Source organism: Pleurodeles waltl, chromosome 9 (genome assembly GCF_031143425.1).
Source record: "Pleurodeles waltl isolate 20211129_DDA chromosome 9, aPleWal1.hap1.20221129, whole genome shotgun sequence".
Classification (NCBI taxonomy): Eukaryota; Metazoa; Chordata; class Amphibia; order Caudata; family Salamandridae; genus Pleurodeles; species Pleurodeles waltl.
In genome coordinates this window covers 1,148,509,640-1,148,526,721 of record NC_090448.1, presented here as the reverse complement: position 1 = coordinate 1,148,526,721, position 17,082 = coordinate 1,148,509,640, and the positions used below count along the sequence as shown (strand labels likewise).

General features: G+C 43.4%; 1 protein-coding gene and 1 long non-coding RNA gene across 2 annotated transcripts in view; one reads left to right on the top strand and one right to left on the bottom strand.

Annotated features, from left to right (window-relative positions):
* LOC138260459 (uncharacterized) overlaps window positions 1-17,082 on the top strand; it is a 442,993-nt gene that overhangs the window by 86,302 nt on the left and 339,609 nt on the right. The gene's annotated exons all lie outside the window — the stretch shown is intronic.
* Window positions 1-17,082, bottom strand: part of GALNT16 (polypeptide N-acetylgalactosaminyltransferase 16) — a 386,127-nt gene that overhangs the window by 111,393 nt on the left and 257,652 nt on the right. The gene's annotated exons all lie outside the window — the stretch shown is intronic.

The following is a 17,082-nucleotide window of genomic DNA, read 5'->3' as shown; positions in this document are numbered from 1 at the left end:
CATGGCTGTGATATGGCTCTGAAGGCTGAGATGGCTGTTGAGGGTGAAACTGAGTGACTGAAGGATTAGCTTTTTTCAGAGATATCAGAAAAAAATCTCTTTTTGCTGGGTTGTTTGAGGTGGTGATGTGACATCCAGGACTGGATTTTTGTCAGGGAGGTGGATAGGAGGGTGATGTCATCCAAGGACATGACCTTCAAGTAGGTTTGAGTATTCCCAGCGTACGAGTGGAAGGAATACACAAAGGGGTTGAAAGTAGAGACTGAAAAGGAGTGGAGAGCAGAGTTTGGAAAGAAAAAGAAGGAATTAATTCCCTGTATCTAGGATGCAGAGAGCCTGTTCCTAAGAGTCTGTCACATTAGATTACTCTCCCTAGGGTCGTATGAATGAATGAATGAGTGCATTTATATAGTGCGAACAGCTGCTCCATGCAGGAGCATCCAGGAGCTAGTTGCAGGTGAATGTAGGAAGAGCAAAAACAGGCTATTTCCATCAGCAGGAAAGAAAATTCAGATTTATTTAAAGAGATGAGTTTTTAGAAGGGCTTTGAACGTTGCTTCTGATGACATATTGCGAAGGAACCCTTTTAGAAGGGCTTTGAACCTAGCTTCTGATGATATATTGCGAAGGAAGCGAGATCCACAGTTTTGGTGACAGACAATAAAAAGCTGTACCTCCAGTTCTGGATTTATGCATGCTTGGAATACATATATTTTTTTGATGGGTGGATGGTAGATTTCTGCGGGGCTGGTACCTTCTGATCTTGTTTTGGATATAGCTAGGGTCCACTGAATTAACATCCTTAAAAGTGAAAAGAAGTGTTTTAAATGTAATTCTTTGGCTGATGGAGAGCCAGTGGAGTGTTTTCAGCCCCTTTTGAATAGTTGCGGAATGGATGTTCAGCACAGGGAAGGTCACAGCATTTTAAACCCACTGTAGTCTATTTACAAGCCCTTGTGGAGCCCTGAGTAACAAGACATTTAGGTATTCCAGGTAGGTGTGATTAGGGCATGTGTGATGCATTTACGTGTGTAAGCTGGAAAGAATTTGTGTGTTAGCTGTTGTAACACAAGGATCTGCAGTGCAGGGGCCCCCCACCCCTTCAATTGCCCCCAACCCTTCGCGGGGCGGGCATTCAGCCCTAGGCCAATGAATATCTGTGAGATATGGGAGGCTAAGGTGCCTACCGTCACATTCTGCAGGGGAGCCCCCATCACTTTGTGTTATTCCGCTGACTCTTCTCTGTAATAAAGGAGTGAGCAGGTTTGGTCCCACAGGTGGCTCAATCTGAAAAAACAAATGTCTAAAACATTTATAAAGAAAGCTGTTGCACAACTGTCTTATGTTTATTTTATAACTCAGTGCACTGTCAGAAGAGACTTTTGGGGTAACAATGACTCACTCCTGCCCCTGGAGCTCAAGGTTTGCCTGTGGGCAAAGCGCTGGTGGCGCCCTATGTGACAGTCTTTTTTGGCGCCCCACCCCATCGCCACCTCCTCGGATTCCCTCACTACCACCCGGCAAATGTGCCCCTCATCTCTCCACAGTCCCCCTTTCACATACATTAATTTGCTTAAAAGCGCTTGTAAAGGCTGGTTTTACTAATCCACTCAGCTATCCACATAAAATATAGTGCTGTTCTTTGCAGCTGTTGTGACACAAGCATCTGCAGTGCAGGGGCAGGGGCATATTAACCCTCTGTGCTACTTTATGGTGAGTCAAAGCTGTCCCTAGACTAATCTCCCATTTCTCTCCCTAGCAGGAACGTTAATCAAAAGAGGTATCTTGACATTTTAATTGTTTCCTGAAGGCTGGACCCTCAAGGACCTTTTCAGAAGGTGCTTTTAAATCACAAGTTTGGTAAGTCTTTGCCAAACACAGCGCCCCTTGAGGTCAGCGCCCCCCAATTCAGGTCAGCACCCGGTGCAGAAGCACCGCTCGCACAGCCCTAAAGCCGGCCCTGTGAGGGATCAGAGTTAGAAAGGCAGGAGAAGAGAGATAAGAAGCCAAAAGTGTTGTGCTAGTTGAAGAATTGAGGGACTGTGAAAGAAGGCAGTAAAAACACAAAGGAGGACAAGCTACAATAAGAGAGAAGATAGAAGATAGAAGAAGAGTCTGAGAAGGACAACTGCAGAGGAATAGACATCATACCATGTTCCAAATTAAATGTGAGCAGTTCATTCACTCTTGTCTTTACACTGCATTATGGTATTTGTAGTTCTGAATATTTAGTTCTAAATACAAAATACAAGTACCACACACAAGGAAAAATTGGTAAATCAAATATTGATAATGTGAAAAAGAAAGACAGCCAAGGACATCAGGTAAAGTCAGCTTGTTTCTGGTATTGAACCACAGCAGCTAATACCAGCTGCTATTCTGCTGAGTGATTATCAAACAGTGTCTGGGAGTAATCTTTTGTTTTGCTCTCCTGCTATCAGTGCTTAATTTGAGACGGTGGTTTCCGGTGCAGGGCACTGGCACTTATTTTTGAGGGCCAGCACTTATTTTTCTGGCTCAGGCATTTACTGTGAGGAAAAGACACATATGGGAAAGATGGAGGAAAAGAAAAACGAAAAAGCGTCACAAGGGGAGAAAGGAGAAAGCTGCAAGAGTGAGCGGAAGGGGCAGGGGACGGCTGTAAATGGATTACAGAGGTCCGAGGTGGCTTTAGGATTAACCTGCCTAAGTATTACCTGCTCACACATTTAATTGCCGCAGCTGTGTGTTTCAGAGGAGAGGTTTGGGCACCAGCACGTTTTTATTTACAAATTAAGCACTGCCTGCAATCACCTTCTTTTTAAGTTAGGGGAAGCTGGCGATATCAACATTGAAATAGAATAATCTTCCTTCCCTTAACTTTCTAAGAAGAAATGTCAACTTGATTTAATGCATAATATGTGTACTGATTCAGGTCTTCAAAAGTTAAACTCAAAGCATAAGTCTTTGATGTCATGTGTGGAATAGAGAAATGAAAGAGAAAAAGAGCGGGTTTGCCTGCCAAATAAGATGATTTAGTTTTTTCGCTCTTCAGTTTAAGCCACTTGGTGGCCATCCAAGTTGCCACTGAGGTCTTGCAACATCTAAAGGCTGCTACAACGCTCCCAGGGTTGGCTGAGATGTTGAGAATGATCTGCGTATCATCAGCGTATAGTGCAATGCCAAGCAGGTGGACAGTGCAGCAAGTGGGGGGATGTACATGTTAAAGTAGGGCATGATGCAGAACCCTGACGAACGCTGCAGGTGAATGAAGGGTCAGAGGACCGCAAGGGGCAGAGGAAGACTCTTTTGGACCCATCACTGACAGAAGATGCAAGCCAATGAAGGACCGGCCTGCAGATCTCTAGCTCAGAGAGCTTGGCAACCAGAGTGGAGCAGGACACTGTATCAAAACCTGCTGCCAAAGCCCATCATTTTCCTGAGATTGTCAGAGATGCTTAGCAGCTTTCTCTCTGTGCTGCGGGGGATGAAAGCCAGAATGGAAATTGCTCAGAGGATCATGATTGTCCAGATGTTGTTGAAGTTAGAGACTAACATGTTTCTTCAGAACTCTGACAGGGTAAAGGAGGAGTGAAATGGGGCGAGAGGTACTACAGATGCTGAGGTTGAACATGGGTTTGTCAGGACCACTGTCATCTCCATACTGGTAAGACAGCCGTGGATTCAAGGGAGCGCTTGTGTAGCTTGACCAGCAGAGGCTCCATGGCGTCAGGGGCAAGGGTTAGGCAACAAGGGGGACAAGGTTCCTTGGGGGAGCCCAACTTCACCGAGAAGATGAGCACTGAGTAGTGATCATCTGCAACGGGGCGTAATCAAGTGAGAGCGGGCCTTGAGTAGAGGTGGACAGGTGGTTAAGGCGAGGTAGGGACGCCAGCGGTCATTGAGCAGAGAACTTGGCTTGAAAGGTGACAATTTTATTGTGAAAGTAGGTGCAGGGAGCATGACAGAGGTCTTGTGAGTGCCATGGAGTAGCTAAGGAGGAGGGTTGACGGAACGGTTTAAAAATGGAGATCTTCGATGGAGAGTTAGCAGTAGCTACATTTCTCAAGGACTAATAGTTCTTGAGAGTTGTGTGGGGTTCTTTCAGGGAGGCGTTGCAAACTCATTTCGTTTCTCTCATAGGATGTATGCTGGCTGTGCTCAGGTTTTTCGCAGCCCTGCTTACCTAAGGTGCAGTGGTTTAGGTATGGCGAGAACGAGGATGTTGACAGGGGGACAAGGCTTCGAAAGCCATCGCAGGCCAGGAGTTGCATGAGATGTCCAGAGCAGTAGGACTGGTGGATGGTGTTGTACGCAAGGGCTATAGAGCGATTAGCGGACCAGAGCCTAGACAAGGAGAGATGTAATGTGTTATTGAAGGAACTAGGAGCTGCTTTCATATCATTAGGGAGGTGAGGGAGCGACCAAGTGGTCACTCCTTGCGAGAGAGAGAAAGGGGCTGGAACATCATGGAGTGAGAAGGTTGGATTTAAGCAGATCTAAAGTGTCCCCAGACTGATGGGTGGGCGAAGACCAGCGGCTTGGAACCTCAATAAGCAGGGCTCGCTCAGGACCACCAACATATAGGTAGAAGTCAGCCATGACAAAAAAATTAAAAAAATTAAAATGTAGGTAGCAAGAATGTCTCTTACAGAGTAAATAAATTGTTTTTTACAGTGTAATTCAGAGCAACGGCCACTACCCAATTTGCCTTAGCTACCCAGTTTGATCATAGAGTGGCCCACAAGGATTGTGGCAGCAATCTCAGGCATAGGTCTCACGGACACAAGTGTCTGTGATAAAAAGCGCCTCAATTGACGGTTCGAGCACGGAATGCTGAGGCAGCGCACCCCTGAAGCCGTGCTTAATTTGTGCTTGTTGTTTTCGGTGCTGAGCACCGGCACTTATTTTTGAGGACCGGCACTTATTCTTCTGCCTCAAGCATTTGCTGTGAGCAAAAGACACATATGGGAAAAGATGGAGGAAGAGAAATACGAAAAAGCATCACAAAGATAGAAAGCAGAAATCTGCAAGAGTGAGCTGAAGGGGCAGGGAGTGGCTGAAAATGGATTGAAGAGGCCCGAGATGGCTTCAGGATTATGCTGCCTCAGTATTCCGTGCTTGCACATTAAATGCAGCGGCCCCGAGTTTCAGAGGAGGGATTTGGGCACCTGCATGTTTTTATTTACAAATTAAGCATTGCCCTGAAGCGATCTAGGGCCTCTTTAATCCATTTACAGCCACTCCCTGCCCCTTCAGCTCATTCTTGCATCTTTCTTCCTTTGTGACGATTTTCCGTTTTTCTCTTCCTCCATTTTTCCCATATGTGTCTTTTGCTCACAGTAAATGTCTGATGCAGAAAATGAGGTACCGGCTCTGAAAAATAAGTACTGGTGCCCCGCTCCGGAAACCACCGGCTCAAATTAAGCACTGCCTTGAGGATAAAGTCCTTTCGAGAGTGTTGGGGGTAAGAATGCTACTGCGACAGCAAGTACCTGAGGGCCTTGACGAGCAGAAGGCTTCCCCGGAGTAGGAAGTGGTAGCGCACTGTGCGGAGAAGCAGAGGCCAGGGGGTTGGCGCTAGGCAACCTTTGGCAATGGAACCACAGCGCTGTCCTCAAACCTCGACTACAAAAATAACATTATTCATTAAAGACGCCCCCCATCTTTAATAACTCACTGCCACTTCCACTTTTTTTATTCTCAAACCCTTTGTTTTCCGTGCACTGCTACTTAGCATTCACATTTTATATCCCCTCGACAACACAATCACATTCCTTTAGAAAATAAAAAAAAATGCCTCCCAGACTCCTGCAATGTGCAGATTTTGCATCCGTAGTCTGCTAGCGTAAATGTACTTTTTAACGGCAGTTGAACATATTTTGTATTAATTTTTGGGTCTTCTAGACAGTTTTATTTGTGTGGACAACCTTGTGTAGTTCATTCCAAATAAATATTATTAGAAGACGCAGAGAGAGAGAGATGGGCTTTGAGTCAGTCCCACTGCCAGCCTCTGAGTCCCTATGATTCGTTCATAAAATAACGCCACGGTTAACAAATGTGAAAACATAACTCTATTCTTTATTTAAAGTTGATGCTTGAAACAATGTATTATTTTTACTGAGTCTTAGATACGTCTGAAATTGCAGAGGCAAATTCTTTGCACTGTCAATCTGAAAAGCCTTATTTATGAAGGATTTCTCAAGGTGAACGGCAGGTCAGCGCTTGGAATAGGCTAGATCATGTCCTCACCAAGCGCAAAGTCACAAAGGTGTAACTGCAGGCGTAAATGTGCAAACAAGCTAGCCTAATTGTGTCTGTATGTGTATGTGTATGTGTATCTTACACATGCACGTCTTTGAGTCGCCTGTACACCCGTGGACCTTCCCGGGGTGTGTCAGATACTTGCTGGGGTTAATCTCATTAAAATGTCCAGAAAATCAAACCGTGTCCAAGTCACCCGACCAGGGTCGGGTCTAGGGCGGTGCGACCGGTGCCACCGCACCGGGTCTGACTTCGGATGGGAGCTGTGTGTTTGCAGATGTGTTATGGCTTTAAAAGCACCTGGCGTCCATGGCCTCCAGCAGCTTTTAGGAAATAAAAAATATGTCAAGATAACTCTGGTGATTAATATTCTGCCTGGGAAAGGATCGGATTCTCCAGTGGACGTTTTAAGATAGCGCAGAGGGTTAATATGCCTGCTGCAAAGAACATGTGCCATGCATGTGAAGTACATATAGTTCAAATAGGTAAGTGAGTTACTACTCTTGTCACAGAGGTCCTTTAGCTACCTGCAGTTTATAAGTTAGAATCCCAGTATAGAACAGTGATCAACAAAGGGCTGCGTGGGAACTGCAAGGTATAGATTAGAGCGTCATGATTTTTTCCCAGTCTTTCACTGTCCTAATGTTGCAAAAAGAGTTCATTTGGGTAGAAATAAATTATTGTTAAAGAGAACCCCCAATCATGGTGTTACATTGTGCCTCCCCAGACCAAGCACTCAAACTATACATGAAGGACGAGTCCTACACCTTGTAGTCGTCCGTCTTACGTACCATTACTTATACACTGATTTACACACATATGATTGATTGAGTGTGTAATGTGTGTGTGTGTGCAACGTAAAGTCCTCTGATACCATTCACTGTTATGAGTGGCGCTATAAAACTAATTAAATGCATCTGAGAGAGAGTGGGTTCGAGACTTGAGGGGCACTGGTAAAGGGTGGCAGTGCGGGAATGGAATACATGGCAGAGGTGGTCACGGGGGGGGGGGGGGGGGGGGGGCACAAACATCGTCGCACCAGGCGCCACCAACGACTAAGGCCGGCCTTGCACCCTACTCCAGTCCAGTTGCTGCTGGAAGCGTAGGTCACACACAACATACTCCTACACCTGTTTTCTTCTGAAAGGTGTAAATCAAACTCATCCGAGTCGAAAACCTTTGTAAATAACCCAATAAGGCTCCAGATGCAATTGCTCATCTGTTCTATCGATAGGAAATTTCGATGTGTTTAATGTAATGGTTTCTGAAAATTCGGGGAGGATGGTAAGTTAAAAGAAAGGTGAGAAACATAAACTTGCTCCTTCAGCAAATCTGGAGCAGAGACGGTTCTCTGCCCATTCTGGGAGCATCGATGCTCAGCGAGAAGACGGCGGCAGAGCCAAGAGCCAATCACATTTCTCCTTTCCCTCTCGTGCTCGTTAATTTGCTGAACATCTGTATGATGTTGCCTCGCGCACCGACAAATATCTGACACCGGGATGCGTCAGTGCCAGCTGCACTAATTACTTGCTGTGCGTTCATCCCGCTGCCTTTCTGTGGAGTTAAATGCAATTAAAGGAAAAAAGAGCCATCATTTTCGGAGGCGAAAGGTCAAGGAAAGGTCGGGGATGAAATCCTAACTTTTTCAGCTCAAGCATGCTTTATAAAGGTGGAATCGTGCTCTAAAAGTGGGAATTATTCTGCCTGGGGACAGCCTGAGACGTCAAGGGGAGGTTGCTTCAGCTGCTAAAAATACTTACTCTTCTCACCCCTCATTATTTTTTTATGTTTCATCTTCAGCCCTATTCCCTCTTATGCATCCCATTTCTAGCATGTCCTGGAAGGTCCTAAGGTGACCAGATGCGGTTAGAATCATATTGGCTGGTAGTTCATCATAGCTGTGGGAACAGTCCAAACAAGAAATTGCCAGCCTATGCATTTTCATGCCAAACCTTTGCCGCGCCATCTGGGGTCGGGCTGACCTTTTAAGGTCAGAGAAAACACCTTACCTAAGGACATCTATGTGGCTGTCAGTTCTTGGCATTTCTTTGTGGGATCAGAGGGTGTAACTGCCCAATAGAGGATTATGTTGTTATCAGGCCTCCATAGATCTTTGTTCAGGTCAAAGAAAGCTCCAACCTCATACAGGCATTTGTTATTCCAGTTTTTGTGAATCTTTGTTGGGGTTAAAGAGAAGACCTGGGCTGTAGAGACGTAGTTTTTCTTTGAGTCTCCATAAACCTGTGCTTGGGTCTGACAGACGACCTGGTCTTTCTATGTGTTGGTTCGGATCTAGGACAGGAGCTTTTCCTTAGGGAACTAAGTTTTTTACTGGGTTTCCTTAAATCTTTGTTCTGTTCATAGAGAAGACATGTCCCATTCATCAGTTTAGAACAGTTTACGTTTGGTCTGAATACAACTTAGCAACTCTACACAAACAGGTCAAATGCTGTTTCTTTGAGATATAGCTGGGCATTTGGACTCGTAATTAAGATTGGGCATTTAGAATCATTTGGCTTCCAAGATTTACATTTGCCTTAAATCAAACAACCCACAAGACAAAATGAACCTACGTAGACACAATAGAATATAGAAGTCATCAATGCTACTAATCAAGTATAATCTACAATGCAATACACCCAAATAAAGATTTTTAAAAAAATACTGTAAACATTTCACAACCCAAAATGCATCCAAGGAACCTATCCTAATTCATTAGACTTTTGTAATAAACTGGCAACACATTCCATAAACAATGCAGACATTGTTTAATGTCTACATGAGATCCTTACCAGAATGAATCAACTTTTTAGCTCAATTGCTATAACTACTCCAATGATAGACAGATCATTTTTAAATCGGAAAACCCCAAAGATATTGAAAACTCAAATGTTGAGTTTCCTCCAGTGGATGACATGGAGATCCTCAAAATAAATATATTCAGGAAACAATGGTTCACTGTGGTGTCAATCCTAGAACAGTTATCTCTATATTCCATATTGAGAACAATACCATTTACTTTTAAATGTATGACAACCAAAATATGTACATAGTAAATATGCTATCCCCAAAACATAGATTTAAAAAAGTAAAGATCAGGCAAATATACTGAATAACAATTTATTTCCACAGTACAAAATAGTATTTTATATAGTTTTTTAGCAGTGTTTTTTTAAATCAATTTTGTAAAAACCAGTGGTCACATGTGAAGGAAATGTGTAGCGATAGGTGACAAGTGCGAAAATTATGCATCAAAGATAAAAAGATGTATTACTCCTAATTCCTTACAATACTTTTTGAGGTTCACGGAATGTGGTGTCTATAAGTGTCCATAGTAAACGGCGTTTCGACTGCAGATCAATATCTGTACTTCGGCAGGTTGCATAGCAGAGTGGGAATCAATCCCTCGGGGCATCCTAATTGCCCCGTGAAGAATTCAAGGACTCCTGGTCCAAAGAGGCTTTTAATGATTTCTTAAGTTAATTTTCAGTGTAGTAGTGTGGCCCTGTATGCAGTGGGCAAGAGAATACAATGGCGTAGAAGGTTAATTACGGGCGGAATCCAAGGAAGTACAAGGTGATCTGGACAGAAAGTCCCGGGGATCGATGGCAACAATGGGGCACGTCTGTACTCTGTGTTAGGAGCCACAATTCTACTCTGAAAATTAACTTAAGAAATCCATTAGAAGTCTCTTTGGGCCAGGAGTCCTTGAATAAAGATACCCCCAGGGATTGATTCCCGCCCTGCTGTGCGACCTACCCAGATACTGGATACTCACTGCCTTGTCCTGATGTAGACCTCGTATTGATCCGAGATGGAAATGCCGTTGACTACAGATGTCCATAGATCCCACTCCCTGAACTTAAAAAAATAACAGAAAAAGTTAGGAGTTGTACGTCTTTATATCTTTGACACATTGTTTTCGCGTTTCTCACTTATCCCTGCACGTTTCCTACATGCGAGTGAGCAATGGATCTTACAAAACTGATAAAAAGTACTGCAAAAAATCTATATAAAACACTCCTTTGTACTATGGGAATACATTGTTGTACAGTATGTTTGCCTGATCTTTACTTGTTTGAAACCTATGATTTGGGGATAACATATTTACTATGTACATACTTTGGTTGCATTATCCTCAAAAGTAACGAGTATTGCTCTCTATGTGTAACTCTCTAGGATTGACACCACAATGAACCACTGTTTCCTGGATATATTGCATTACCCCAAGTTCTCAAAAATGTTGGGGTTACCCTTGATCACAATATTCTTCAAATTCAATGGCTCCAGAACGGAGACACTAACCTGTAGTGGCTCAAAAATGTCCTCTATGCACCTGTCCGGACCACCTAGGACCACCGCCTAGGACCACCGACAAACATATCCAAGGAGGTACAAAACCTTGCAATCACCATGGACTGAAAACTGTCTTTGAATGCCTCAGTGGGTAAATTATCCAGATCAGCCTTTCTTACCATGAAAACCTAGAGACACATCCTCCCACACCTAGGATTACCTTGAAATGTTCAAACACCAATATCTCTCATGCTATCTAAATTAGATTACGCCAGTGGCCTTTACAATGGCGCACCCCTATCAACCATGAAAAGATTACTGATAATTCAGAACTCTGATGCCAAGACTAGTCTTACACGTAAAGGCACACAACCATAACTCACCTGCCTGACTTGCCCTGCTTATCAGTTGCTAGAAGATCCACTTTCAACCATGTTTGTATCACGCCCAGTATTTATCAGAGAGAAAATCATCACATACACCCTACCAAGGAACACCTCACCTTGTCTCACTATACCAGTGTACAAGAACAACAAACATCAGTGTTGGGTCTTCCTATGTAGAAGCAGCCAATCAGCGGAGCTTGTTACCAGCAAAGATAAGGGCCACTGAGAACCACATGACCTTTAGAAAACTAGTGAATAGCTTGCCACATGCTCACAGGGCCCACAAACAGCAGCTTACTGCAGTAGCAAGAACAAGGTACAAAGAAACCCACAATTCTGAACCTCTGGGGCAGTCCACTATTAGATCATGTAACCCATGCAACCATTAAAAGGCTTTTAAAAAATAATAAGCCAAGAACAGGTACTTGAGAGTGACTTAGGGCAGAATATTTGTCTTATGAGTAGGGGATGTACAAAGCTGCAGAAGTATTTTTGCAATGTTACATGGGCAAGTTTCCAATGTGGCAGACCAAATCTCCATACATTTGACATTATGTGGAGAAAAACTCTGCAAAAAGTAAGTCTTAAATAAAATCTGTTTACATGTTCCATCTTGCCTGGCCTTGATAGGAGTAAAATGATCCCTCAATGCAGCGAAAATGATTGCACCATGCACATAAAAACCTGACGTGGGTGAAGGCAAACAAACTAGGGAAATTCACAAAAGGCAGACATAAGGAAATTTGCAAAACTTTACCAGCAAAAAAGAAAAACATGTGCACTTCCTTACACATGAGCATATGTGTTGCAGTGGAATGCACGGTACGAGTTAGGTGATGACGTGTGATCAGTAGTTTAATTATTGCTTTATTTTGTGGTATTCATTGTGGGTGGGATTGCACCCAAGTTGACCAAAGGCAGCCAGTGAAGTCTTTTCAGGGTTCTGGGTCATTGTATAGATCCATGGACTGCAGGGCTTTATTCTGCTAAAACCTAGCCTCCAAAATTAAAATCAAACCCTTGCGCAAACATGGGTATATAAATGTGCCCTGCATATATGTGCTAAAACCAGCTAAATGCACTTCCCACACATTTCAGGATTGAGTTCATGTGCAAGTCTAACTCCAGTTTTATTGCATTTGAGGCAAGAAGGTACCACAGGCATTAGACTTTGGCCAAAGTTTTACAGGGGGCTATTCATGTTGGCGTTCTGGGTTTTGCAATCTGTTTTTTTGCAACTTTCTGCAACTTCATGGAAAGTTAGCCTGTTGCAGAATATTATCAAGAAACATTACTCTGACTGAAAGGGCTACACGTTAGTTGAATTGCTTGATGGCAACAGTAAAACTTCCATCTTTTGGATCTATGAGTGATTGGGTTCAGGGGTACTGGTTATTGACACTCAATCAAGCGGATTAAAAATGTACAATATCATGAAATTATCCACTTTGGCAAAGCAAGCGCGGGCCTTCAAATGTATGTTATACACTTGCTAGCAGACTATAGAACAGCCTTTAGCCCAGTGGAGGGAGGCATCTTATGGGCTAGGTAAGTCAAGTGAGTTATTGATCAATAATTGCAAAGATTAGTAATCAAACTACGTCACAAGTACGTGGGTGAGTGCCTGGATATGACACCCAAATGTGCACCAGCCTATGGTGGAGATACTAACCAGCCTGAAGCAGGGATGTTTCCGCACCTTTGTGTTCTCATTCATCTACAGTAAATGTACATCATCTGTGATCTCCACCTGATGTTTCACCATCACTTTAGGGTGGCCTTCCATTGGGACACATGATATAAGTGGAAGAATTGGTACCTTTGGAATGGGCTCCCCCCTACTTCCATTGCCTACTAAGTGTACTAGACTGGTTAGACAAAAGCAGGCTTACTGCCAATATCAACCAAGTACAGGGGAAGCGGTAGTGTAGCTGGAACTTAAGTGTACATCATCTCACACCTTTTGTGTAATATACATATTTGGGATTTATATTATTAAATGGCGGCATGGATTGAAATAAACTCCCAGCAACTAGATGTTCAAAGGTCATGGGGGTAGCACCTGGCTCAGCTCATTTTCCTTGAGTGTTCAAGAGAAGGTAGTTTATTTCCTGCTGCAGGTCATAGGTGAGGTAACTAAAATGTGTGTACTGACTCACCAACACCAAATTCAACAATAAATAGACAGCTCTCAAATCTACTTAAAAGTCTTCCGAGCTCTTGACATTCTGCAGATCAAGCACTGTCTCCACCTCACTCAGATATGGATGTCCGACAACCACCTGAAACTCAACCCCACCAAAATGAATTCCTCCTTTTCAACTTAAAGAAATAACAAGTCCAAACCTGGTTCAACAACCTGAACCTGGATGGTTTCAATTCTAAAGCACCAGATCATTCAGGTTCACCCCCAATACTGCCCAGTCCCTCAAGGAACTCACTGTCAAGAAGCCCAAGACAAGCAAAAAGAACAGATGATGGACGGAATGAAGAACAAATCAAACATTCACCTCGAGTCAAAGTGCTCGGTTTAAGCCATCATGATTTGCTGAGCCTGCCACCCAAGTTTGGACCCAGCCATATGCAAATCAGTCTTGACCCTGGTTCCCAGGAGAACAGTCCAGCCCGAACTGCTGGGTCAGGTCCTCGATTGGACCGGAAAACAAGCATCCTGGGACCAGTTTCGGGCTATCACCTCTCATCAGCCAGGCTAGCTTTAATCCAGTGGCACAGTGAGCATGGGACCCACATCTGGGCATACCCTCCACTTAGGGCAACAAAAGCACAAAGAACAGATCTGTAACGCCGCGTGAATGTTTGATTTGTTCCATTCATCATCTGTTCTTTGTGCAAGAAGACCAAGACGGCATGGCTTCAGGTGTCTCTCTTGAAAAAAGTGAAACCGTTCGTATAAGAGATTTCAAAAGTGCCATCCCATCCCTTTCATCTTCATGAAAGAAACACCTTGCACCAGCACCTTCGAGGCTCCACTCAACCCCAAAAGCCACTGTACAGACTGCACCGTGCTTCAAAAAAGCCTGAAGAAACTCAGAGAGATGACACCTTCCTGCTGGAACGCCTCTGTTCTCCCGGCATCCACACATCATCGTCAAGGCCTTCGAGTATCATCGATATGGCTACGAGGAATGGTGGCCATGCTGGCCAAGCCAACAAACTAACCATCTGCTGAAGAACATGACATAGCCGCAGCTAGGACACTTCCAAACGGACGATGAAGAAACATAATAAAGGAAAGGGGCCTTTTCCATGGATGCACAAGGAGGGGTCAGGGAACAACCTCTCCGTAACCATCATAACCTGCCCAATCCTCGTCCAGCTCAGAACACAGTTCACAGCTCACCTCTTCCAGGAACACTACATCTCCACACCATAAAAGCACCCACTCCCTACTGTAGCTCCCCCCAAACTATGTAAACATTCTTCAACTCTTGAACTGTTATCTTGGCCGCTGGCCTTGTTCAGCCCTCTTTTACGTCCACCTGGGTTTGTGCTCTACACACACTCACAAGCATACCTAGATGCATACGTACACCCATACATAGATACAAGCGCAATGGAGTGCTCAGGTGAAATGCACTCTGATTTGCGGTCTACCTGGCTAATGCACTTGGTGTGTAGCTCGGGGTCCGGACACCTCACCTCAGCAGCTTGTCACACTGGAGCTGGGCCTGGTTTTAGCTCCTAACAGACTGGAAAGGGCTCTCTTAGACATATTAGTATATCTGTCAAAAGTCTAAGTTCACACTCACAAACCCTCTGTGAGTTGACTGGGACCTATGAAGGACAAACTACTGACTTAGCCAGATATGTCAAGTCTCTTGGGCCGACTATTGACATTTAAGGTATCTAAGGAGGTTACCAATGCTGTGGCAACCAGACGCTTTCTGTGGGCTGTTAGGCATGCAGTGTGTAGGATAAATACTAGACCTTTCTCAAATGTACGTACACTAGGCATTATCTCTGCATAGGTAAATGACTAGAACGCGGAACCGTATAGCCTGCAAGCAATTCTTATGCCTTATGTTTACTCGCCTTCCATAAGCACATTTAATATCAGTCGGACAGACCAGGGTTTTCGATGCAGACGATCTTAGACGTGAATAAACCCCACTGCACTTCCTGTTCACATGGCCACAGCTGCATTTCTTTAAGAGAAAGTAACTTTGCCCAGTTGTTTATTCCCAAAGCCCATGCACATGGTTTGAGTGGACATTCAAACTTGGCGCTACGTAATTTAGAGGGTCATGTGCACGATGGTTATTATTTGTGAGTTTTTAATAGTATTGAAAAGTGTCATGTTTTATCATGAGTTTCTGCACTTTTCACTGATGATTAGAGGCCGTCAGCATTAACATCTCTTTTTAAAGTATGTTCCACAGGCTGGGTGGCACAATCAGATGTTTGTTCGTTTCTGATTTTTATTATATGGCATCTTGCAAGCCCTACAATAAAGATATTTAATCAGGCAAGAGGGAAATATCTTATATGAGGCTGGAGCAGTGCTCTCCTCTAAACTGTATCGTCTCTCAAAGCGCTATGTAGCGCTCATTGGTGTAGGAAAGATGTTGGAGGCACTTGGAAATGATAAAGCAAGCACGTTTTATGCCCGTTTATTTGTGTCTTTTGCAGTATATGGAGTAGGCAATACAAAATTATTTTTTCATAGAAATATTTTCAATTTAAATGCAAGTGGACCACATATTATCGTGCCACTGTGTTATGTTTAAAATATATTTGGTGTAAGAACGAATAAATATACAAAAACTTATTGCAGAAGTCACATAAAAACTGATGTTAGTGGATAGACTTCTTAATAAAAAAACTATAAAATGCAACATCAAAAAATGAATGCCTTATTGACACGCACCAGTTTCTTACCAACAGCTTAATAGTTTTTTTAAACAAGGTGTTTATCAAATGAAAGTCAGACTTTCCAATAGAATTATTGACTAGAGGCAAATTGTAGAAGAATTATATATAGCCTTATACACAGAACCAATTAGCCAATGATGAAGTACAATGTTGTCTAAATAATTTTGTTTGTGAAATATGAGAATTTATACTTTACTTATGGTCACGATAGTGGCAAATATTGACCTTGGATGTACCATAGCATGGAAAATTGAAATGACTTGAAATTAATGTATATTTGGCTCTACCCCCTGTTTCAGGGGGTGGGACATGTTAGTCTTCACTTTGCAATATATTTATGCTGGGAAATGGCGTATAGCAGAGAAGAGTAAATTTACTACAAAGTGTTAGAATACATTTACAAGTGTAGGTTTACTCATGTGTAAAATTACCTTTGAGAACAGACCCCTCAGTGTCTCTGATAATAAGCAAAGGCCGACATGTGTTGGGGATTTGACTTCAAGCAAGCTGCTTGTCTCTTCGGAACTCATTGTGCCATTCTTGGATCACACTTCTTACACATTCACAAAGCAAACGTCAGATGGCTCCCCGGCTACCAGCGCACATCAAGATAATGATTAATTATACATTATTGCTCTGTGGGATCACCTTATACTTAAGCGTGCTTCCATTTTCTTATTTGTCAAAACCACAGGAGGGGGAAGTTGAGGTGACTGCTTGTTTTGTTAATAGACTGCGTAAAGTGCTACCGACCTAGTGAGTGGCTTGTCAGCGCTCTTCACAAGCTGTGCGCTTGCAGAAATGCGCACGAGTGGGAACGTTGAGTATTGTGAAGGTGGTATGGCATTGGAGTTGGTGTGTATTGTCAATCACTACTCAGGCATGCAAGGAAGCAACGCTTAATGTCCCCCTATCCAGACGACTACACTACAGAAGTGTCGGACAGGGAGGTACCCAGGACTTCATTAATAAATCAATAAGTACTATGGGTTTACCTCACTGCAGACCAGTTCAGCCCTGGGCTCTCATCAAAAGAGATATTGATACAATCACTATGTTCTGCTAATTAAACTGTATCCCAGAGAGCTTAACCTTATCTTGAGGGGACCCAAACCCTTCCAGGAGTACTTAATGTGTGCCTGAGAGTTTATAATCAATCATAAAGGTCTCAACCCCATGAATTCATACTTTGTGAATAGAAAGCAACCCTTTGACCTCACTCACATACCTCACCTATATTGAGTAGTTTTGGGGATGCCAAAGT